This window comes from Marmota flaviventris, chromosome 1, assembly GCF_047511675.1.
Source record: "Marmota flaviventris isolate mMarFla1 chromosome 1, mMarFla1.hap1, whole genome shotgun sequence".
Lineage (NCBI taxonomy): Eukaryota > Metazoa > Chordata > Mammalia > Rodentia > Sciuridae > Marmota > Marmota flaviventris.
The window spans coordinates 85,338,927-85,365,432 of NC_092498.1; positions in this window are offsets into that span (position 1 = coordinate 85,338,927).

A 26,506-nucleotide genomic window follows, 5' to 3' on the forward strand; every position below is an offset into this window, starting at 1 on the left:
GGGAAGTAAGAAGGACTCAGGGATTGTGAGTACAAGTTCATTTTCAAGGATGAATTAAATCCATGATGGAAACCGTAGTTCTTCATACAAGCAGCCTCAGGTTTAAATTGGTGCTATTATGAAACAAGCATTAACTATGCTCTGTACTTGATTGGTATTGAACTAGGTGTAAAATGGTGGCAATTTTGTTTTAAGACATGCTGGTGAGAACATTTGATAAAGCTGTCCTAAAAATAAAGGATTGAATAAAACAAAAACATTCAATCATGTTTACTCAGCTATCCTGAAGAAATATGCTATATTGAAGTTATACCTCTGGTTACACAAACCTACCAATATACTAACATATTTAATTGTATACTTTTAGTGGGTGACCTATATGATATGTGAACTACATTTTAATAGAGCTGGGGGTTTTGTGTTAGGGAGGGTTGTTTTTTCGTTTTTTGTATTAGTGATGAAATTCAGGGGTGCTTTACCACTGAACAACATCCCCAACCCTTTTTATGTTTTGTTTTGAGAAGGAATCTCACTAAATTGCTGAAGTTGGCTTTGAATTTGCAAATGTCCTGTCTCAGCCTCCTGAGCTGCTGGGATTACAGGCATGAACCACCATGCCCAGCTATTTGAAGAAAAAAAAAAAAAATTGAGAAGGCTTTTAGCTGAAAACACATACAAAGTCAATTTTTATATGATTATTTTCAGATTAAATATGATTACATTCTTGCTATTGAGTTTCTTATATATTTTGGATATTAACCCCTTACCAGCTATATGTTTGTATTTTGTCCCACTCCAAATAAACAGGTATACAATAAAGTACATGGAAATACAAATTAAAACCACAATAAAGTATCACCCAACACCTGTAAGAATGGCTATTATAAAAAAGACAAGCCAGGCGCAGTGGTACACTCCTATAATCCCAGTGACTCAAGAGGCTAAGGCAGGAGGATTGAGAGTTCTAAGCCAGCCTTAGCAAAAACAAGGTGCTAAGCAACTCCGACCCTGTCTCTAAATGAAATACAAAATAGGGTGGGGATGTGGCTCAGTGGTCCAGTGCCTCTGAGTTCAATCCTTGATATACCTCCCTCCCCCCCCCAAAAAAAAAAAAGAAAAAAGAGGGTTGGGGGTGTACTGCAGTGGTGAAGTTCTTGCCTAACAATCACAAAGCCCTAGATTCCATCCTCAGCACCACTCACACATACCCAAAAGACAAAAGATAACAATCCTTAGTAAGATGTGCAGAAAACAACTTTTGGATACTGTTGGTGGGAATGTCATTAGTATAGCTATTACTTAAAACAGCAGAGAGGTTTAAAATTAGAACTACACTATGATCTGGCAATCCCACTTTTTTCATTTCACAGGAAATACAATCAGTATGTCAAGGAGATAATCTGTACTCCCATGTTCATTGCAGCATTGTACACAAAGCCGAAATATGGAATCAACCAAAATGTCAGATGAATGGATATAATGAATTACTATTCAACCTTTAAAAAGAGGGAATCCTAGCATTTGTGACCATGTGAATGAGTCTAGAGAACATTAAGTTAGAAAAGCCAGACACAGAAAAACAAACACTGCATGATCTTACATATGGAATCTACAGAAGCAAAGACCAGAATGGTGGTTGTGCGGGGCAGGAGGATGGTGTGGGTAAATTAGTAAAGTTACAGTAATGATGAACAAGTTCTGAAGATTACTGTACAGCATGGTGGCTATATAGTTGGTAATGTGTCATATGCTTGAAAATTGCTAAGTGAATCAAAAAAGTGATTCCTTAATTGATTTAATCACTTCACAGCATATACTCAATATTACATTATACAATGTAAATATATACTTTTTTTGTCAAACTAGGGGAACTTTAAAAATAAAACTAAATTTTTAAAAAGTCACACCTCTTACTTTTCTCCTCCATAGGCTCTTTAATTGGATCATATCGTTTTCTATTGCCTCCTGAAACTTTCTTAATCTTATCTGTCTTTCCTCCTACACACTTTTGAGTGACATCAACAATGATCACATTATCCATCTTACAGAGTTAACAGGAGGGATGTGAGAGCATTTGATACATAATGGCCTGAACTGGGTAAACACCTGAATCCTAGAATGCTCTTCACTCCACAAAGCTGGGCTGGGGATGAGTGTCATTCTTAAAGGCAGATTTCCCAGTCAACTAATAGGATGGGAAAACAGTTTATGCCTTTCTGGTGGCTTATACCACAGAGAACCCAGATGCTATGTATAGGGACTGGCAAGAAGGCCCCATCCATAGCTATTGTCCCTGCCTTTCAACGCTACAACTTTTGGGTTAATTCTTTTGGGGTCCCCTGGGGATCTTTCTGACCCTGCTGGGTTTGTGGTTATTTCCTACAGATTAGAAAACCAAGCATCAGTCAAAATAAATTAATCAGGATGAAATGCATCTTCAAAATAATTCCTCCTGGCCTCCCCAGAAAACAAAGTGTTCTTGCTAAATTCCAAAATCAAAATGTAAAGCAATCTCTAAGATATAATTCAAAGTAAAACCCTAAGATAAATTACTAAAGTAAGCTGGTGAATTTTTAAAATAATCTCTAACTTGTTAACCATACACAATAGCAAATTTGTTCTTAGACAGGAACAAGGCATCAGTTTAATTCCCAAACAGAGTAAACATAATCTTTAAGATAAAGACTTAGGGGCTGGGGTTGTGGCTCAGCGGTAGAGCACTTGCCTCACATGCACAAGGCCCTGGGTTCGATCCTCAGCACCACGTAAAAATAAAATAAATAAGTGAAATAAAGGTATTGTGTCCAACTATAACTAAAAAATAAATATTTTTTAAAAAAAGACTTTAGAAGATTGTGGATCAGAAAAGGGGCTTTAGAATTTAGATACAAATTGGGGCTGGGGAAGGTGCTGCAGATCTAACCCAGGGCCTCACATGTACTAGGCAAGTGCTCTACCAGTGAGCTACATCCCTAGCCCAGAAATTTTCTTGAGGAATTTTATTTCATGATTGTAGAAAGGACTCTTGCATTACAGTGGTCAACTAAATCTTGGAAGAAAAAAAAAAAACTTTTGTAATTGTCACAGTGCTCTAATTTGTAGCATAGAAGATACTACAGATACTTAAATAACTGCGCTAAAGTTTAGCAAAGTGACTATCCCAGCCAGTGAACAGATAATTCCAGTAAGAGAATAGAAAGTAAGGTGGGTTAACTAAAAAGTTATCTCCCGATTTTACGTCATTTATTTTCCCCTGCACTTTAAATAAAATATCACCCTAACTTAAAGAGTTCATATGTAGATTTAGTGTATATTTTAAATTAGCTTTAGTGATGTTTCCTAAAGATTAATACAAATGTCAGGAGTACGAGACATCTTTTGAAAAATATCTTGTAAACTGGTATGTAAGAAATTAAATGATCATGGGAGAGGAGGGGAGGAGTAAGGAAGATAGGAAGGGCACCAGAATAGAATTGACAATATGATTGATGTATGTACATTTCATGTATGTATTATATGTCAAAATTCATTCTGCTGTCATGTATGAATAAAAATAAATAAAGAAAGAATTAAAAAAAGAAATTAAATGATCTACTTTTATGGAAAAGATTATTTCATTGATAGTAGCCCCAAATAAGACATTATCACTTAGGTCTTTTAATGCCTACTAATTTTATTCTAAGAGATTGGCAAACTCTCTAAAGGACCACAACATAGTACATATTATTTAGGTTTTTGTGGTTATGTGGCTTCTGGTATAATTGCTAACACTGCCACTATAGTACAAAGCAGCCATAGATGAATGAGTATGATTGTGTAATAATAAAACTTTATTGACACTGAAATTTAAATTTCATATATCATCAATTCTATACTTCTGTGGTGCTTACCAGTAGTCCCAAGCACTCAGGAGATGGAGGTAGGAGGATCTCTGAAGCCCAGGAGTTCAAGCCCAGCCTGGGCAACATGGAGAGGGACCCACGTCTCAAAAAAAAAAAGAAGTTAAAACCATTTTTAGCTTTCGGATCACACAGAAAAACAGGCAGCTGGTCATATCAAAATAGGCCATGAGCTAGATTGGGCCTAAAAACTATAGTTTGACTACCCCTATTCCATAGGATTAAGACTGTAGGTAAACCTTTCCTCCTAAAAAATGGTTAAGAGTAGGGGCTGGGGACGTGGCTCAAGCGGCAGCGCGCTTGCCTGGCGTGCAAGCGCCCCAGGTTCGATCCTCAGCACCACATATAAACAAAGATGTTGTGTCCGCCGAGAACTAAAAAAATAAATAAATATTAAAATTCTCTCTCTCGCAAAAAAAAAAAAATGGTTAAGAGTCTTTACCTGGAAAAAAAAAAAAAAAAAGCCTTTACCTGACATTATCCAACATGGCGTAGCTTCTTTTACACCATTACCTTCCATGGCCAATGTTGGGAAAATTGTGAAGTTTATTTGTTTTGGTACCAGGAATTGAACCCAACAGACTTACTAAACCAGGGCCTTGCTAAATTATTGAGACTTAACCTCCCAAGTTGCTGGGATTATAGGCCTGTGCCACCATGCCCTATGTGACAGTTCATTTTGAGTTTCCCCCCCTTTCTCTAGAGATTTCCCTTCCACCTCTTCCCCAGCTGCCGAGGAACTCCTCATGTTGCACTCCACTGGAAACGGCCCATACCTATGCTTCAAACCATGAGTTTTTAAGTTAATGCAGAACTTGGTGGGGGTGCAGTAGGGGTAGGTTTTGCATGACCAAAAATAAAAGTTGGTTTAAAATTACTCAAACCTACTGTTCTGGGCTGGGGCTATAGTTCAGTTGGTAGATTGCTGGCCTTGCATGCACAAGGCCCTGGGTTCAATTGACAGCCCCACAAACAAACAAACAAACAAAAACCTACCTACCATTCCTGTTTCTTATTCCTCAGAATGGATTCTGCTTTTCAAGGTAAAATTTATAAGCTAAGGAGCTACTTTGCCTGCCTTCTCTATCCTTTTGATATATGTGTACTTTAACAGTGTCCAAAAATATGGTATCCAAACACAGAATTCCACTGTTAGGATTACAAGGACCCTGGTAGGATGGAGCTCTCGTGGTGTCCTCCAGAACACACGTGTGTGGTGCTTACACAGGCCTGGACATTCTGTGACCTCTCCCTACTTTTACCTACCTCTTCAATTCCTTACCTTCCTCCTTGTGCTTTCCATTACCTTTTTCTTCTCCTTTATACTTTTCCCCCAGAAAGAAATTTATGAGTTAGGATTCTTCTCATGAACTTCTGTTTCTACCCCATCACATCTCTTTCCTCCCAGTACAAAATTGCTAGCTAATTTGCCTGTCTTCCCCTGACAAGCTCCTAGGGAGCAGAAACTGTCTTGTTCGCTGTTTAACCCCTATGCCTAGCACACACGCAGCTGGTTCAGGTTCACCATTTGATGAGGCTCCACACACATGCCCCAGAGCCTAAAGGGGATTTCCACCAGAGTTCACAGGTTCATTCTGGGCAATGTCCTTGTCTGACATTGACCCAAAATTCAACTTACTTCACAAAGCAGATATTTCCAGTCCAAAACAGATGCAGTTGGTGTACATATATGACATCTTTTTTAAAATTTTTATTTGTACTTGACAGTAGACTGTGTTTTGACATATCATACATACATGGAATATAACTTCCCATTCTTGTGCTCATATATGATGTAGTTACACTAGTCGTATATTCCTATAAGAACATAGCAAAGTAACGTCTACTTTCTTTCCTATTCTCATCCTGGCTCCCTTCCCTTCTTTCCCCTTTGTCTAACCCAGTGAATTTCTATTCTTTTCTCTCCCCCATATGATACCTTATAAAATTCAGAATATCTCTGATATAACAGTTCATCTGCATCACACAGTGTTACTGTATCATAACAACAAAGGAAGCACTAGTCTGATTATTTATTGACTCCATATCAATAATTCATGGCCTTTTTGCTCCTACATACAGAATCCATTGTTTGGGAAGAATTATCATCTATACATGAGATAGACTCTCAAAAAGCTGTTTAAAAAAAAAAAACCACTCTACAATTAAAAAAAAAATGGAAAGAAAAACAAATTTTTTGAATACTCAATATTTTCAGCCAGAAGCTAAGAGTTCTGTGACTTATTGTCATCTTTAAAAAAAAAAAAAAAGCATTTATTCTTTAGTTGTAGGTGGACACAATATCTTTATCACAATACCTTTATTTTATTTCTATGTGGTGCTAAGGACCGAACCCAGTGCCTCACGCATGCTAGGTGAGCACTCTTTCCTCTGAGCCACAATCCCAGCCCTTATCATCTCTTCATGGCAACTCTAATATCTTAACGGAGTTTTAAAAGTTCAATGGTAGAGCACTTGCCTAGCATGTGTGAGGCACTGGGTTCTATTCTCAGCACCACATATAAATAAGTAAAATAAAGGTCCATCAACAACTTTTAAAAAAAGACAAAAAAAAAAAAAAAAGCTCTAGTAAATAGCAGAGTTTCTGGATTACGTTACCGGATCTCACTCATTCCTAACCCTCTTCTTTTAAAAACATTTTCCTTTCTCTAAATTCTGTTTGTACTGAGGTTGATCCCTGCATTGGTTATGGGAGGAGATATGAATTGAAATCATTAAGGGATTTTTTTTTTTTTAAAAAAAGGTGCAGTGTGTAAATGCAATGATCAAATGGAATGTAAGGGGAGGAGGTGCCCAAGCAGAAGCAGCTCTCATAGTGTCTGCAGTCTGCATTAGTGGATAGAAATTATCCAGACCAGAATGTCAGCTTCATTAGAATCTCACTGCTTGTCTCTCCATTATGTCCCTACCACCTAGAATAGACCCAGGCCCAGGTGGAACAGATAGCTTAGTAAATAATTGATGAATGGATGATTGTTGGGAAGATACTGCCTTCAGTACAAAATTAACCCAATTTCAACTTTTCCTTCCTATTGCCCTGGAAGGGGGTCAAGTTGGCCTCAGGATACAGAAGATCATCTATCCTTAGGGATCATGGCTAAATAAAGTTTTCTTCACTAGTTATATCCCCAATACAGCCATTACACAGAGCACATTTTATAACATCCTGATTGCAAAACTTAATGAAAAACAGATTTTATATCAGGATACAGTTTATGCAATACCCATCCTCAAAAAATAATTTCTGAAAATAATTTGACACAGCAGTATTTCTACATATGTTCAAGGTGTTTTTTGTTTGTTTGTTTGGCCTTCCGTTATCTTGCAGCAGGTTGAGGAGTACCGGGGATTGAACTCAAGGACACTAAACCACTGAGCCACATCCCCAGCCTTGTATTTTGTTTAGAGATAGCGTCTCACTGAGTTGCTTAGCACCTCACTTTTGCTGAGGCTGGCTTTGAACTTGGAATCCTCCTGCCTCAACCTTCTGAGTTGCTGGGATTACAGGCATGCACCACCATGCCTGGCTGTCTTTCTTCATTATTGTTGTTTTTGTTTGATTCCTGGTCCAAGGTCACTGCTAATTTCACGCACAAAAGACTAATAGAGGGCAAGGGTCAGAGCGCAGTGGTAGAGTGCTTGCCTAGCATGTGTGAAGCAAAGGATTTAATTTAAAGCACCACATATAAATAATTAAAAGATCTATTGACAACTAAAAATAAAAAATTAGATAGTTAAACACACGAACACACACACACACACACACACACACACACACACACACACACACTAATAGATCCAAACCTGAAGTTTGAACTGCAGGGACATCAGACCTGTCCTAGCTGTTCTTGATTGTTAGCTAATAGAGACTTGTACCAAGATGGAGGTAGTAAGAAAAAGAGCATAGAAGCCTACACAGAACCTAAAACTATCTTGTCTCAGTCTCAGTGTCCAGAGAAAGGAAACTGAGGAAAGGACCAGGATAATAATAATCACACTTGTGGGGCTTTTGTGAGGACTACACAAGAATGTATGCCAAGGTTTATCAACCTCAGCACTATTGACATTTGGGGCTGGATAATTCCTTCTTGTGGGGACTGACCTGTGCATTCCAGAATATTCAAGAGCTTCCCTAATCTCCAACCCACAAGGTGCCAGCAGCACCCTCTTCAGTGTAACAACCTTAAATATCCTCAGACATTGTCAAATCTCCCCTGGCTGAGAGTCATTGATGTTTATAAAATGTCTGCCAAAGTCCCCAGCCACTACTGTTCCCAAAAGGCTCCTTGCTTTGGAGAGACTTCATTTTAATTTATGGGAGAAGACCTACAGGAACATACAGTGCCAAGCTGTGTGCCAACCTCAGAAGTGAGGACATGTAGTGACAGAAAGAAGGCAGGAACTATGTCAGCCAAAGAGGAACTTCATCCAGCAAGGACACTGCATTACAGGTGTCACATTATAGTGGGGGCTGTGGAAAAAGGAAATGAAGAGCTGGATTTGCACTGGCAGGAGACAGTGAGGGCTAAGGATGAATGGGGCCTGCTGATGAGTAGATGTGGAAAGTGAAGGAGACTAGAGCAGAAAACCAGCAGGCACCCTCACCTGGACTGCTCAGCCAGGGTGGGTGATGATAATGTGAATGGGGAAAGGAGAGGGTTAGCAGAGGAAGGCTCAGGATGGATGACAGCTTGGCCCCTCAGAGAGTGGCACAGTACTGACTAGAACTCCAGACCTAGGACACAGCTTATTGTTTCAAAAAAGATCAGGAATCATTTCTGTATTTGCTTAAAGGTCAAGGAAGAGATCCCTTAAATTCTGCAACAGTGGATGCATTCCCTTGAATAGTAAGAAGTAATGCTTTAATTGTACAAAAATCTTGGGAAAAGATGAGAACACAAAGCCATAACTTAAATAAAATATTGATTTATATTACCTGATGTTGCATTTATATCATCGGAATTAATATTCTTTATCAGGCTTTTGTATTCCTTATTGAGAAACAGAACACCTAGGATCATATGGTACAATGTAAAAATAGAAGTGTTATTTTTTTTCTGGATATTTTATCAATTTTCCAGAATATTGGTTGAAAATTATTTTTTGTTTGTTTGTTTTTTTGGTACTGGATATTGAACCAGGAGTGCTGAGCTACCTCCCCAGTTTTGTTGTTGTTGTTGTTGTTGTTGTTGTTCTCCAAGATAGGGTCTTGTTAAATTGCTAAGGTTGGCCTCAAATTTGTAATTCTCCTGCCTCAACATTCCAAATCACTAGGATTATAGTCATATGCCACTGCACCTAGCTTGGTTGAAAATAATTTTAATCCACAGATTTTTAAGTTAAATTGTGGGTTAGCTAGTAGAAGCTTTAATTTAGGCATAGACAGATTTAAGATTATATATATTAAATTCATAGACAGATTTAAAATTATATATATTAAATTCACTCAAATGCCCAAAATAGTATGTGTTTCTTTTCTAATATATATTAGGCTATGTGAATTTAAGCCCCCATAGGAAAACAAAGACTCTATTTTTTAAAAAGTGTCATAATCATTAACATATAATAATTATAATATATTAACATATAATAATTATTAATTATTATAGCCCTCAGGGGGCTTAATGTGGAAAAACACTAGTAACCCTATAAACACAGAGTTGGCAAGATTTTATACAGTTAGTTGCTTCAAGGGAAGAAATAAAGACTTATCATGAAGAAACTAATATCAAGCGTGCTTTGTAGATAATAATGTCCAGATGTCAGATAAGCACAACAGAAAACATGGCAAAATGCCAATTAAAAAACACCAAGAGGCTGGGGATGTGGCTCAAGCGGTAGCGCGCTCTCCTGGCATGCTTGCAGCCCGGGTTAGATCCTTAGTACCACATACAAACGCCGAAAACTGAAAAATAAATATTGAAATTCTCAAAAAAAAAAAAAAAAAAAAAATACCAAGAGAGCAAAAAAATTTCTCATTCCTTCTAACATATGACTTTATAAATGACACGGGACTTGGTAAACCATGGGTGAGTTTACATTTCCCAGAGTGACTAAGTAGTAAGCTCACCATTTAGCAGTGAACTTGAGTTTCTTTTTTTCTTCAGGAGATCAGAGTGGGTTAAAAGGCAGTAGGTATTATTGGATGCTGTGGTATCTAGGTTCCAGGTTCTCCCCTAATGACTCTGCCTTCTGGTACTCACACCTAGGCCCTTCCTATTTTCTTTCAGCATTATTCTTCAGGACCCAAAGCATATAGCTCAAAAGATGATATGCCCCTTCCAAGGCTGGATTATGAAAGATTGCAGCTTCTGTCTTGGGTGCTGTCTACCTCACCTCCAACTTTACATCGCTTATTCTAGGCAACAAGGTGCCATGTGGTAAGTGGTCTTACAGACAGGTCCACCAGGTGAGGAAATGAAGGCTCCAGCCAACAGCCAGTGAGGAATCCAGGACTACCAACCACCGCCAGCAAGAGTGAGCTGATTCCCTAGGACAGCCTTGAGGTAACTGACATCTAGCCAGCAGCTTGACTGCACCTTATGGGAAACACTCAGAACCACTTAGCTAAGCCACGTCTGGGTTTCTGACTCTCAGAAACTGTGTGAGATAATAAATGTTCGTTGTTTGGGGTTTCGGTTAATACAGCAAAAACGTATTAATACAGATGCCTTCTGCAATAGACTGAATGTGCTTCTCTCAAAGTCCCACATGAAAATTCTACCCTCCAAGGTAACAGTGTTAGGAGGTGGGGGCTTTAGGAAATGATTAGGTCATGAATGCAAAGCCCTCATGAAGGGGTCAGTGCCCTTTCAAAGAGACCTCAGAAGCCAGGCGTGGTGGCACCCACCTGTAGGATCACGAGTTCAGAGCCAGCCTCAGCAAAAGCAAGGAGCTAAGCAACTCAGTGAGACCCTGTCTCTAAATAAAATACAACATAGGGATGGGGTCATGGCTCAGTGGTTGAGTGCCCCTGGGTTCAATTCCCAGTACCAAAAAAATAAAAAAATTAAAAAAGAGACCTCCTTAGCCTCCTCCACTACAAGGTCCTTGCTTAGCATCTAGATGGCCATCTTAAGTGACAGCCACCATTTTTCTTTGGTTTTTTTTTTTTTTTTTTTGGTGCTGGGTTCAATCCCCAGCACATTGTGCAAGGGAGACAAGCACTCTACCAACTGAGCTACATCTCCAGCCCTGACAGTTATCATTTTAAGGAAAAAGTTTCACTTTTCTGCCCACGGGCATTTCTGAGAAAGGCTCACCACTCTCTCAAACCAACCCAACCCTTAACCACCGGCATTAGGACTCACCCAGCTGTGTTTCTTGAGCCTCCTCCATAAAAGTCCCAGAACTCAAGCCTGTTTTGCCTCTCTCTCCTATACAGAGATGTCCTTCATGTGTCAACTCCGACAAATAAACTCTCATGTGTATCTCTGCCTGGTCTCCTTTCATTTCTTGCTTACCTGTCTCTCGTCTCTCTCTCCTTGCTTTCCCTTCGTCCACCATGTTTGGTTACAGGAAAAGATGACTGTCAAGGACCCAAGAAATGGGCTGGGACCAGCTGCTGAATCTGCTGACATCTTGACTTCCCAGCCTTTGCAATTGTAAGAAATAAATTTTTGTTTATAAACTATCCAGTTTATGGAATTTTATTATAACAGCCCACACCATCATGTCTTTCACAGAGAGAACACTTTTTGTTGTTGTTGTTGTTGTTTTGTTTGTTTGTATTTTGGTACCAAGGATTGAACTCAGTGTCACTCAACCACTGAGCCACATCCCCAGCCCTATTTTTGTATTTTATTTAGAGACAGGGTCTCATTGAGTTGCTTAGTGCATCGCCCTTGCTGAGGCTGGCTTTGAACTCACGATCCTCCTGTCTCAAGCTTCCTGAGCTGCTGGGATTACAGGTGTGCACCACAGTGCCCAGCCTCACAGAGAGAACTCTTGAAAAATTGGATGAAATAAGTTTCGTTAATCTGACAACCATAACCATGGGTGTTAAAAATGAGAGAAAAATCAAGCGAGTGAATAATCTTTCAAAGAGAAATGATACCTTATTAGATGACTCCTATATTTCTCCCTTGATTAATGAAGTATTAACATCCATGTAAGTCTTCAAAAGATTCACATCATACCCCTGAAACTATGTTTGATTTAGGATTTCTGCAGAGACAAAGAAAGGAGACACTTAAGTACTTTCTCTCAGCTGTCTTCAGGGGGTGGGTGACTCAGCCAGTAATTGTCATTGAACTCTTATAAAACTATTATATGATGGTTGGGACAGGACCAAAATGGCTATAGTTAGGCTTCCTCAAGGAGGCTTCCAGCAGGGCTATGTTATATTTTTAGTTTGTAATCAAGGCCATGAATCGGCTATGTCATGGTCAGTGTGTAGCCAAGGTCAGAAAACACTCTGATTCAGCATATGTACTCAAGGTCATAAACATTTTCTTGGGAGCATGCACCCACTTATGTAACCTGTTGGCCTTGTGCCTTCTTTGTTTGTCCTGTGTATAAAAAGGCCTATGGAAAAGGCTCAGGGGCTGCGTGGAGCTGACTGGAGCCAAACAGAACCTACTGGGGCAAAATGGAACCGGCTGGGAGCTAAAGCTTAAAGCTGGCTGAGGGCTAAAGACTGGAGGCTGGGCTGGGGATGTGGCTCAAGGGGTAGTGCGCTCACCTGCCATGCTTGCAGCCCAGGTTCTATCCTCAGCACCACATACAAACAAAGATATTGTGTCTGCCAAAAACTAAAAAAACATAAATATTAAAATTTCTAAAAAAAAAAAAAAAAAATTTTTTTTAAAAAAAGACTGGAGGCTGTTGCAACCTCTGAATGATGCCAAAAGCTGGATCCTTGTCCCTAATGCCAATCCAATAACAATGACACAGGAAAAAGATTTATTGCTTTTCTAGCAAAGGAGAAACACAGGGGACTTCTCTCCCAAAGGCTGTGATTCTGCTTCTGCCCATTAGCAGGAAGGGGGTGGGGCGCGTTAAAGAGGTGATTCAGAGAAAATGTAATTAGGAAGAAGGGATCTGGAAGGAGAAGATCAGAGAGGAGATCAGGGATAAGGATAGGGAAAAGAAGATCAGGGAGGAGAAAGTCAGGAAGAAGAAGTTTGGGAAAAAGAAAAAAACCATGTAAGTTTCAATGCCACAAGGGACATAGTCAAAACATCAAGTGAACCCCTGTTACATGAATAAAGCACATCTACTATCCCAACTGTCTTTTGTATCTTCTTCCACCTGCTGAGACCCAAAATCTGTTTTCTGAGTCTGAGCCCCACACAATAATGATATATAAAAATGAAGTTCAAATGACACATGTCTAGCAAAATGCCCAATTTATAAGCACTGGACCTGGAATCCAAACTTAGACAATCCAGCTCCCCAGCCCATTTTTTTAATTTAATCACACTACCTGAAATTCTTTTCATTGTTAAGAGGTGGAAATTTCTGGACATAAAGAGACAGGGGCCAAAGAGTTTTGTATTAGTCTTTATTACAGGCGATGCTGAAAAACCAGCCTCTACCTCAGAGCAAAGCCTGTCCAAGGAAGGGATATCAGCTTTGTCTTTGGAAAGACCCACAGAGCACTCCTAGGCACATTCCCACCATGCTAAGTTGTTTATCTACAAATAACAGGAGAGATCTGCTGCATCAGGTGTCCCTGACTCAGTCAGGCTAGGTGAGGATCCATAGCAACCCCCTAGCAGCCACCAATCAGCATGAGACAGGGAAATACCTGGGATGCCAGATGACCCTCCCAGTAGTTTATGGTGGTTAATAACATATTGGGAAACCATGTAGTTCAGCCTGAACACCCCTTTTGGCTTAAACCAATCAGTTCAAATGAATCCCCCTCTTGTACCCGCGGTGTGTGATGATTTGCTAAGAGATGCTATGATGTATGTGGGGGTCCCTGCCTTCTCCAAAGAATGTATAAAACTGCTGCAAACCCTGGGCTTGGGGCCTCTCAGCATCACCAGTTATTGTGTGTCCGTGGGAGGACCGAGCTAGCTCGCAATAAACACCTCTTTGCTGTTTACGTCGATCTTGGTCTCTGGTGGTCTTTTGGGGGTCCTGAATTCAAGCATAACAATGCTAAGCAGATTTTCTTTCTCTGATCCTTGAGCTGGTGTGGTTTCCTGAATGGTAGAGGTGGACCCAAGTGGTTTGTCCACAGCTTCCCACTACAACCATTTCTTACATGTCCTTCCTGGGCTATGTAGGAATGGCACTTTAGATCCTCTCTAATTCAAGGTGGCTGTGTTTTGTACCAGGGATTGAACCTAGTGGTACTTACACACTGAGCCACTTACCCAGACTGTTTTCATATTTTATTTAGAGACAGGATCTCACTGAGTTGCTTTAGGACCTAAGTGTCTAATGCCTGGATTAAATAACACCTTCCATCTGACACCACCCTACTCCCTACAGTCCCTACACTGACCGATTCCATCCTTTTGGATCACAAAAGGATCAATCCATTTGATGGACTATTAATTTGAGTGGATTATGGGTAGAAACTAGGCAGGTGGGGCATGGCTGGAGGAAGTGGGTGATAAGTTTCCTCCTCCAAGTTGTTCTGCTTAGGTATTTCGGTCATAGTGATGAAAAACTAGCACAGTCAATAACTGCCTATTAAGCAGGAAAGGAGTGAGACCGGGTAAAGGACAGGTGGTCAGCATAGCTGGTAAATGATGGGTGGGAGAGATGAGGGCTAATTGGCTAATTATCAAAGAAAAGGAAATAGGTTGCTAACATAGCCTGCCAACACCAGGAGTTGCTAATGATCACCCCCTGGGCTGCTTTTTCCTGTCTTCAGGCTTGTAAGCAGGTTTGGGGGAGAGGACACCTGGGATCTATAAAAAGGCAAGACACATCCACTCACCCCTCCCCCAGCCCTAGGGTCCCCTTCTCTCCCAAGAAGTCTATCTCTGTCTCTCTCTTAAATAAAACTTGTTTTCTATGCTTGCCTCAGTGTTTCTTGGGTGTTTAACCTTCAATACCACAGGAACAAGGACCCATCCTGATTTCCAAGGTATTAGGAGTACAATGAATAGAGGACATGCCAGAATTAGACGGGCAGATAGGCAAGGGAATGGAATAATTGAAATGTTAATTCCTTCTGAGCCCTTTCTCCACCCTTATCCAGATCACCTGCCCAACCTGTTGGAGCAGCTCCAACCTGTTGCTAAGGTAATCTGTTTCAGGGATTGTCCATCCCTACAGGGGGTTGTTAATTATGCCCCCTTCCATCCCAGATCACTCCAACTTGGCCCCTCTAGCCCTTCTGCTTCTCACCTTTTGGCCATCCCATCTCCTGGGCCTAGTCACTAAGCATGAAGGAGAGAAATAAGGGGAAGAGAACAGAATAAAGGAAGCCTAAGACCTATAAAAGAGGCAGAACACCTTTGCTTCTGGGATACCAGAATACCCGCTATGGCCCCCTTCTCCTTTCTGGAAGATGTTACCCTGCTGTGCTTCTCTAATGTTATATTTCAAGTGTGAGGGAGTAGAACTCATCACCGATAACTGGAGGTATCACTTATCTCTTTCACTGCAAATTTATAGTCTCTCCATTGTAAATTAACAAGTACACATGGTCACCGTCAACATAAGTCTGTCTGCTTAACTCTGAGCTACGGACAAAAGCAAATTTCTAGAGCCACAAATCTGGCCATGAAACTCCAGAATGCTGGGATCACTTCAGATGAGGACTTACACTGCTTGGTGACAGATTTTAAATCTATCTTTGACTGTGGGTATGTGAGGGTCCAATATGTAGAAACTTGTAGATCATTGAAAGGACTTTGGCTTTTACTCAGTACTGGGAAACTATGGAAGGATTTCCATCAGAAGAATGTCTTTAAGGGGAAAAAATGCAGTCAAAATATCCTTCTCTTCTTGGTCTCTCCTCAGACAGATTTTGTGAAAATGTGGCTAGTTGTTGGAGCATTTCTAAACCCCCTAGTTAGTTGTTTTTTTTCAAATCATAAAATAAATTCATCAATATTTTATACTCAGGCTGGGAATGGTGGTGCACACTTGTAATCCCAGTGACTTGGGAGGCTGAGTCAGGAGGATTGTGAGTTCAAAGCCAGCCTCAGCAACTTAAAAAGGCCTTAAGAAATTTAGTGAGACCCTGTCTCAAAATAAAAAGGGCTGGAGATGTGGCTGAGTGATTAAGAATCCCTGAGTCTAATCCCTGGTACCAACAACAATAACTAAAGGACAGATTTTATATTCAGGGTCATTTTTCAGATTTGGGGCTTATGTAGTATGGGGGCACAGCTGTTGCTGTATCTGCTCCATATAGGCAACAGGAGGAGACATGATCTTACAGGTAATGTTACTCCTCTTTTATTAGAACTAGCAAGGATCTGGTCTTGAGTTACCAGTTGGACCACTTAGATTTGGGGGATGATGATTTCTTTAGGTATTATTCAACTCTGCATTTTTCTCCTTGATTCCCCCTGTCCTGCACTCCAGGCTATGGAGTGTGAGTGTGATATCACTACTAACACCTTCCTGTGGAAGGTGAGACCTGCAAATATTATGTGACTATCATTGATGCATTGATTTAATCAAAGACATGATTACAACATGTCAGGCTGACTGTGTTGTCCTGATTGTTCCTATTTAAATTTAAATTTGGCACTAAATTTAAAGCTGGTATCTCTAAAAATCATCAGACTGTGAGCATGCCTTCTAGCTCATACACTGGATGTGAAACAAATCAATGTAGGTGTTCACGAAATGGATTCCACTGAGCTGCCCTACAGCCAGAAGAGATACAAAGAAATCATTGAGGGGCCAGGGTTGTGGTTCAGTGGTAGAGCGCTTGCCTAGCATGTGTGAGGCACTAGGTTTGATCCTCAGCACCAAATAAAAATAAATAAATAAAATAAAGGTATTGTATCCATCTTCAACTAAAAAAGAAAATTGAAAAAATAAAGAAAAAGAAAAAAGAAATCATTGAGGAAGTCAGCAACTACATTTTAAAAATGGGCTACAACCCAGCACAGTAGCATTGTACCCATTTCTGGTTGGAGTGGTGATAACATGCTGAGCCAAGTGCTGACATGCCTAGGGGCAAGGGATGGCAAATTTCCCATAAAGACGGCAATGCTTTGGGGCTAGGATTGTGGCTCAGAGTTCGCAGCGCACTGGCCTAGTGCAGGCGGGACCCAGGTTTGATCCTCAGCACCACATAAAAATAAAGGCATTGTGTTGTGTCCATCTACGCCTAAAAAAATTTTAAAATAATTTTAAAAATTTTAAAAAGACAGCAATGCCTGCTGGGTACAGTGGTGCATGCCTGTAATCCCAGCAGCTAGGGAGACTGAGGCAGGAGGTTTGGAAGTTCAAGGCCAGCCTCAGCAACTTAGTGAGGCCCTAAGCAACACATGTCTCTAAATAAAATACAAAGAAAAAAAAAAAGGCTAGGGATATGGTTCAGTGGTTAAGTACTTGTGTTCACTTCCTACCCCCCAACCCCCTGGCAATGCCAGTGGAACCACACTCCTGGGAACTCTGGATTACATCCTCTCACCAACTCTTACCTATGCCCCTCTAGGATGTTTACAAAAGTGGTGGTATTGGCACTGTCTCTGTGAGGATAGACTGGTGTTCTCAAACCCGTCATGATGTTTCATCTTTGCTCCAGTAACATCGTAACTGAAGTAAAGTCTGTTGAAATGTACCATGAAACTCTGAGTGAAACTCTTCCTGGGCACAATGTGGGCTTCAATGTCAAGGACGTGTCTGTCAAAGATATTAGTTGTGAAAACATTGTTGGTGACAGCAAGAATGACCCCCAGGCATGTGGTGCCAGCCTATAATCCTAGTAGTTTGCAGGCTGAGACAGGAGGATTGCAAGTTCAAAGCCAGCTTCAGCAATTTAACTAGGCCCTAAGCAAAATTTAGTGAGACCCTATTTCAAAATAAAAGGTAAAAAAAAAGTGTGTGTGTGGTGGTGGGGGCTGCAATGAATTTCAGTGGGTAAGCGCCTCTGGTTTCAATCCTCAGTACCAAAAAAATTAAAGTTTACATCACCAGTAATTGGATAAATTGTCATGTGATTCCTCATGTGTGGCATGAGGAGAATATGGGAATACTTTTTTTTTCCAACAGTGCAGTTTGCTTCTAATTACAAGGAACCATCAGGCAAGCCCAAATTTAGATAATCTACAAAATACCTAGACTGTTCTCTCTCTCTCTCTTTTTTTTTTTAGTTGTAGTTGGACACAATATCTTTATTTTATTTTTATGTGGTGCTGAGGATCGAACCCAGGGCCTTGCACGTGCTAGGTGAGTGCTCTACTGCTGAGCCACAACCCCGGCCCTAGACTGTTCTTTTAAAAAAATGTCAAGGTCATAAAAGACTCAAAAGACTGAAGAACTAACTATTCCAGATCAAAAAGACCAAGGAGACTTAACAGCCATGTATGATTTTGACCATGGGTTGTCCTTAGACCTATAAATGACATTATAGAAACTTCTGGTGAAATTTGAATATGATTTGTGCATAAAGGAAAATATAGTATCTATGTCAGTTTCTTTTTTGTTGTTGTATGTGGTTTTATAGGAGAGTGTTTCTGTTTTTAGGAAATATTTAATATTAAGAACTACAGTATTAAGAGGTAATAGAACTCCATATCTGCAATTTATTCTTAAATTATTTAGAAAAAAACATAGGTGGGCATGGTGATACACACCTATAATCCCAGCAATTTGGGATTATGGAGGATCACAATTTCAAGACCAGCCTCAGCAAAGTGAGGCCCTAAACAACTTAGTGAGATCCTGTCTCAGAATAAAAACTAAAAAAGGGGCTGAAGTTTAACCCAGCCCCTGGGTTAAGCTTAACCCAGGTTAAGTGGCCCTGGGTTCAATCCCTAGTAAATAAATAAATAAATAAAATTTAAAAGGGATGGGAATGTAGCTTGGTAGTAGAGCACCCCTGGGTTCAATCTCCAGTACCACCCCAAAATATATATAGAAAATAATAGTTGAATATGATAGAATATTAACAACTGGACAATCTGGATGGAGATCATTTGGAAGTTATTTATAGTATAATTGCAACTTTTATAAGCTGAAATTGTTTAAAAACAAAAAATGAAAACATTGTTTAAAAATAAAACAATCACCATACCTACAAGAAATTTTTACTAAGCTTTCAAGGAACAAAAAATTCCAATTTAATACAAGTCTTCCAAAGAATATAAAAAGAAATACTCCTCAATGCATTCCCTCAGACTTGTGTGACCTTGATACCTAAACTAAATATGGAAAGTACAAGAAATTAAAATTACAGTACAATCTCACTCATGAACAGAAGTATGAAAATTAAAAAAAAAAAAAAAGGTTAGCAAACTGAATAAACAAAGTGTAAAAAAGATTACAAAGTAAATTCACTTCATCCCTGGAAGACATGTTTCATCTAATTTTTAAATTTCTCTCTCTCTCTGCACCAGGGGTTGAACCCAGGGGGGCACTTAATCACTGAATCATGAATCATACCCCCAGCCCTATTTGTATTTTGTTTAGAGACAGGGTCTCACTGAGTTGCTAAATGCCTTGCTAAATTGCTGAAGCTGGTTTTGAACTCTGCCTCAGCCTCCTGAGTCACTGGGATTACAGGCATGAGCCACCATGCATGGTTTAGAGATCATATATTCTCAATAGTTATAGAAAAAGTATTCATGAAGAAATCTTTAGCAAAACAGGAATAAATTATCTCTCTCTCTTTCTCTCTCTCTCTCTCCCCCCCCCCCACCCCAGGATCTCACTGTGTTGCCCAGTTGCCCAGGTTGGCCTCCAACTCCTAGGCTCAAGCTATCTTCCTGTCTCAGCCTCCCAAGTAGCTGAGACTACATGTATGCACCACTACAAGAAAGGACTTTTTTTTTTCTTTTATTTCCTTTTCTCATTTATCTGTTTGTCTGTCCTTCCTTCCTTCCTTCCTTTCTTTTTTTTTCTCTCTCTGTACTAGAGATTGAAAGAGAATTTTTTTTAAACCAAATAAATAGTATATACAAAAACCTGTATTAAACATCATTCTTATTAAAATATTAAAAAGTCTCCCTTCCTCCCTCCTTTCCTTCCTCCCTCCCTCCTTCCCTCCCTCCCTTCCTTCCTTCTTTCTTTCTACCAGGGATTGAACCCAGGGGCACTTTACCACTGAGCCACATCCCTAGCTCTTTTTTTATGTTTTTATTTAGAAGCAGAATCTCGCTATTCCATAGGGCCTTGCTTAATTGCTGCGGCTGGCTTTGAACTCTTGATCTTCCTGCCTCAGCCTATGAGAGCACTGGGATTTCAGCATCATAACACCTGGCTTAGAAACTTTTTCTTATAAAACCAGGAACGAGAAAAGGATGCTCAGTGTTTTCATTTCTGAATGAAAGTTACTTTCTGTTTGTTGGCAAGTTACTTATCTGTTTCTAAATTGCACTAGAGATTTAAGCAGTGTAGTAAGATAAAGAAGGGAGAAAAGGAGGGAGGGAGGAAGGGAGGAAAGGAGGGAAAGAGGGTAGAGAGGCAAGCAGGCATCAGGAGTGGAAACGAAAAATGAAATTGGCTTTACTCAGAGATGATGTCAATGTTTACATAGGAACTCCAAGTCCTTCAAACAAATTATTATAATGAATAAATTTAGGGAGATGACTGGATATAAAGTCAATATACAAAAATCAATTATATTCATGTACTCCAGACTTTAAGAAAATACAATTTCCAAACTGATATAATTAACAGTAGCAAAACAGAACCTAGTAATAAAACTAATAAAAGAAGTGCAAGGAATTAAAGAAGACCTAAATAAATGCAAAGAAAGTCATGAGCAATGTTCCTGGATAGGAAGATATTATCCAAAAAATGTGGCTTAAGAGCTTAAGTTCTGAAACCAGATAACCTGTGGCTATGCCATTTAGTAGCCATGTGATCCATGGCAAGTTACTTATCTGTTTCCATATCTGTAAAAGGGAGGTAATAATAGCATTTGCCTCATAGGGTTGTTAGGAATATTACATGATATGATCCATACAGAGCATTTAGAACAGCACCTTCTACATAGGACAGTGATCTTGTGCTATGTGATGATTTTGGGATTGGAAGTTATGCATAATAGATAGTCAGCTTTCTGTTACTATAACAAATATCTGAGATAAATCAACTTATAAAGAGGAAAGTTATATTTTGGCTTATTGTTTTGGAGGGTTCAGTCTGTGACCAATTAGCCTCCTGCTTATGAGCCACTGATGGCACATAATAGCCAGAGCACGTGACAACACAAAGTCTTTCACTTCCTGGCCTAGAGGTAAAAGGGAGGAAGAGGGAGATACTGGGGTCCAGCTAGCCCCTTCAAGGGCATGTTCCCAATGACCTGAAGCCCTCTCACTAGGCTCTGCCTCTTAAAGTTTCTCTTATCTCCCTTTAAACACACAGGCCTTTACCAGACATTTAAGATTGAAACACTAGCACAGAGCAAGAAAATCAAAGCTTGGAGCCCCAACCAACACTGCATTAACCCCCTCCTCAAATTTTTTTTTTTTTTTTTGGTGGTGTGGGGATTGAACCCAGGGCCTATGTGCATTTGAGGCAAACACTCTACCCCAGCTCCCCTGCTTAGTTTTCATGTGCATGAAATATACTTCTATCTAGTTTAAGTCACTCTTGTTTGGGTTTCTTCTGTCCCTTCTCATTAAATTTGATCCTAACCAACATACTAACTAACCCAATAACCAAGAGTAACCCCCTTTTGCTTACCCATCCTCCACCAGGGCCAGCTTTCCCAGCCTCTCTAACAGCACAGGTGCCCCCAAGACCCAGTTGGGTCAATAAATAAGAGGAGTCTGAACAAAAGTTTTTCTCCAATCAAAAGTAAATGTTAGACCAGGATGCAAGAAAAGACCACTGACTCCAATTAAAATCAAATTAAAGCAAGCTTATTATTTCGACCGGGCTGTCTCTCCCTCCCAAAACGGCGGGAACAAGACAGCCCCCCAGCTTTCCTGAAGCCCAGCTTTATAGCCCAGAAATTTACACAAAGGGGGGTTACAAAGCATCACACTAATGGTAGTTTACATTTTTTGCTAGCCCCAACATCAGAATTTATGAGGACCATTAGAGCCTCAGAGAGGGTCGTTGTCCGGCCAGGGAAAGCCAATATTTATGAGGTGTCACTAAGTTTCAGAGAGGGCTGCTTTCTGGTCAGAGAGCCAGGCATGGGTGAGTTCAAGGCACGGGCAGGCATTCCAAGTGTAAAGGTCAGGCGAACGTCAGAGGAAAAGACCACCAAGAGACTGTCTCATGCAACAGCAAAGGGTTTATTGGGGGTCCAGAATGCTGGGGCTCCAAGCCTACCTCAAAGAGGTAAAGAGCAAAGAGCCCGGAGAACAGCTTGAGCAGAGCTTATATACATTCTTTGAAAAGGGCAGGGACTTCACATACAGCATAACAAATCACCTCAGGCCACGGGAAAATCAAACAATAACTCTAAAACATGATTAGCACATTCACTGGCTGGAACAAGTTAGGTAGGGGTGATTGGTCAGTACAAAAGGGGTATTCGTTTGAGTTTGAACTGATTGGTTTAAGCCAAGAGGGGTGTATGTGCTGAACTAGATGGTTTCCCAACAGGTTATCAACTACCATAAACTACTGGGAGGGTTATCTGGCATCCCAGGTATTTCCCTGTCTCATGCTGATTGGTGGCTGCTAGGGGGCTGCTATGGATCCCCACCTAGCCTGACTGAGTCAGGGACACCTGGCGTAGCAGATCTCTCCTGTAGATAAACAACTTAGCAGGGTGGGAATGTGCCTAGGAGTGCTCTGTGGGTTTTTCCAAGGACAAAGGCCATGTCCCTTCCTTGGACAGCTTTGCTCTGAGATAGAGGCTGGTTTTTCACAAGCAGGTTCAGAATTTGCAGTAATTTATAGTAAAGCTGAAATTATCTTTTCATGGTTTTGTGGGGAGATGCCCAATTATAAGAAAAGATCAGGTTGGGTCTATCATAAAGGCAGGGACTGGAGTAGTGGCTCAGTGGTAGAGCGCTTGCCTGGCATGTGTGAGGCCCTGGGTTCAATCGTCAGCACCACAGATAAATAAATAAATAAAAGATCCATTTACAACTAAAAAAAAAAAAAAAAAGTAAAGGCAGGGCTGAGGATATAACTCTCTGTTTGTAGAGTGTTTGCCTTGCATGCACAAGGCCCTGGTGTTGAGGGCCACAGCTGAGTCGGGATGAAAATGGCATTTTGCCAGAAGGGAGTGGTTGAGAGGTGAAGCCAGCGAGCCATTGAGATAATAATGGTTAAATTAAGCTGTGTATTCAGTTGTATATAGACCTTTGCTGTCTGGCAATAGGGTGGCTCTTGTTGCCTCAGGCGCCTCCAAGAGAGTTGGGGCTGGAGCCCAGTGAAGGGTTGAGAGAGTTCCCTGGGAGTGTGCATGGAGTGCTGGTGGAGTTCGGGCAATGAAGTTTCCTGTTTGAACATACAAGTGCTTTGTGGCGGCTTGGTTATTTGTGCCCAGCCAGACTGCGGCACCCTGGGTTCTAATCCCCAGCACCACACACACACACACACACACACACACACGTAAAGGCAGCAAGAAGGACAAGCCTGCTTTGTTGCTGGCACTGACTGCCCCCAATACCCCTCCCTTTGTCCCTGTCCCAGTTTGGGCTCCCCTAGGAGTAGACTCTGAAAGCAGGATTTGAAGCATCAATCATTTATTGGGGAGATATTCTTAGGAAACACTGGTAAAGGAGGAGAGAAGTGATGTAGGCCAAGGCAAAAATTCAGTACAAGATGGAATTACCAAGCAAATTTCCAGTGTGGATAACTTTGGTATAATTCAACTAGGGAACAATTTAGAACATGGCTTCAAAATGATTACAGGGTAAGGAAGCAGGATTTATTTCCCCATTCTCATTAGTTATTGCCCAGCAGACTGCTCCTGGGGGCATTTTTGGTGAGAGCTCTCAGGCAAGGAGTCAATAGGTGCTGCTGGCCAGAAGTTGGGCCAATATCCATGAAAATGGTTCAGGCCACGGGTGTTACTGGTATGCTGGCTATGGCTGCTACACCAACCTGCTTCCCCAGTCGAGATGGCGGAGGGAGGATGTGTTGCCAGCAACCCTCTCGCAGTCAGGATAGGAAAGCAGAGAAGACTCAGAGACAACAACCCACTCCAGTATCAAAGAGCCTAGGAAGCCTAAGGTAGAAAGAGTCCTACCTCCAGACTTCTTGCTGTGAAAGAAAAAAGGAACTTCCTCTTAATTGAACCACTGTCTGCTTGGTCAAATGCATTCTCCCCAGGAAGACTTCCTTTCTCTCTCTGTTTCTTTTGGGTACATCTATAGTTTTTTTATTTGTTTGTGTAAGGGTAAAAGAAATTGAAGTTAAAGCGTAAAAGTTAAAGGGTAAAAGACCGGGTGTTGTAAAGTTTCTAAGCTGCAAGGTCTGAGTTAAAATGTAAAGGATTAGGTATTGTTAGGTTTCTATGCTACCTGCAAAACCTGAAATTTCTGTAGCTGTTAAGACAATGCTTGGAACTGCCCAGTAAATATTTCCCTTGACTATTTGGTTGTTTAATAAGGGCTCTGTGTGGTCGCACTTAGGCATTGCAGGGCCTGGACCAATCAGTTTAAATGTAACCCCCTCCTTAGGAATGACCTATCACTCCAGCCTGACCTGTTCCCGCCAATGAATGAACTAATCATGTTTAGGAGTTGTTGTTCAATTTTCCCGCGCCTCATGATGATTTGTTCTGATGTATACAAAGCCCTCTGCCCTCCCCAAAAAGTGTACTTAAGCAGTGCTCAGCCCCTGCTCGGGTCTCTGGGCTGCTTTCCCTTCTTGAGTGGGCACGGAGCCCCAGCATGCTGGTTCAATAAATCCCCCTTCTGCCAATTGCATGAGTGGTCACTTGGTGGTTTCTTTCTCCGACGTTTCGCGGGACCCTTACATTTGTTTGTTTTGTTTTTTGGTGCTGGGGATCAAACCCAGAGCCTTGTGCATGCAACTGAGCTATACCAACTGAGCTATATCCCCAGCCCTTCAATAAGTTTAGAGTTTGGGAACAAAAGATAGAATGGGCTGAGGTTGAGCTCAGTGGTCGAGTGCTTGCCTTGCATGTGAGAGGCACCATGTGAAAAAATAAATGAGTAAAACAAAGCTAGAAAGCTCAACTGATATTTTTGACTTTTGCTTGAAGGGGAGTTGTGCAGAGAGACACTGAGGGAGAGAAGAAAGGATATAAGATAATATCTTTAAAATATTACCCTGCCATAGTGTTCATGACGGCTAGAGCTTGGAGTGGGAACCTGGACCTGCATTGTAAATTTTTTTTTTTTTGGTACAGAGGATTGAACTCGGAGGTGCTTAGCTACTGAGCCATATCCCAGGCGCTTTCTTAAATATTTTATTTAGAGACAGCTCTCCCTGAGTTGCTTTAGGGCCTCCCTAAGTTACTGAGGCTGGCTTTGAACTCGTGATTCTCCTACCTCACTCAGTTTCCTGAGCTGGGATTATGGTGCTCAGCCCTATGTGTAAATTAAACATGTCCCCAACTCTTGCTTTGCTGCATCCTCTTGCCCCTTGAGATCTCTCTACCTCTGATGTAGGGAATTGAGAACTGACTAGAACATCAAGAATTCAAAACAATTCTGAAAAAATCAAAACTCTAAGGACACATTTTTTCTTCCTTTACTATAAAGGATGGATTTAAACTGCTGAGTAGAAAAATCTGATATTGGAAGGAGGAAAGATACATGGGGAGAAATAACAGAGCCCTGCTCCATTTCTTCTTTCACCTGCTTTAACCCCTGTGTTTCCTCATCAGGATGAATCCTATGTTTACCCTGACTTGTGCTTACTGTATGTACCTCCTCTTTCAGCAGTTGCTCCTTGACTGACTGAGAGAAATTAACCTCGGCCTTGACAGGAGCCTGCCACTGGGTCTCGTGGTTCTGTCTGGAGCACTCCAGCCACGTGGAGAATGCATTTGGCTGAGAGCAGAACTCTGGAAGACTCATAACTTCCTTCTCCCCTCCCAAACACAGTCTCCATTGTTGTAGCTTGAACTTTGTTTCTTCTTCCTGTTTTTGAAGCTTATCACTTTTCTAGGATCTACAGGGAAGGGAAAAGGATGATGTATCTGACTTTTAGCTAGATTTGCTCAGGTTATCCTCCTGTAAGGGACCGGCGAACGACGGAGGAAGAGACCACCAAGACCGACTCATGCAACAGCAAAAGGGGGTTTATTGAAGAATCCAGCGCGCTGGGGCTCTGTGCTCACTCAAGAAGGGAGAGCGGCCAAGATCCCCGAGCAGGGGTTAAGCAGTGCTTAAGTACACTTTTTGGGGAGGGCGGGGGCTTTGCATACATCAGAGCAAATCATCATGAGGCGCGGGAAAATCAAACAACAACTCTCAAACATGATTAGCACATTCATTGGCGGGAACAGGTCGGGGGAGAGTGATAGGTCAGTCCTAAGGAGGGGGATACATTCAAACTGATTGGTTTGGGCCCTGAGGTGCCTAGGAGCCGAGCTGCACAGGGTC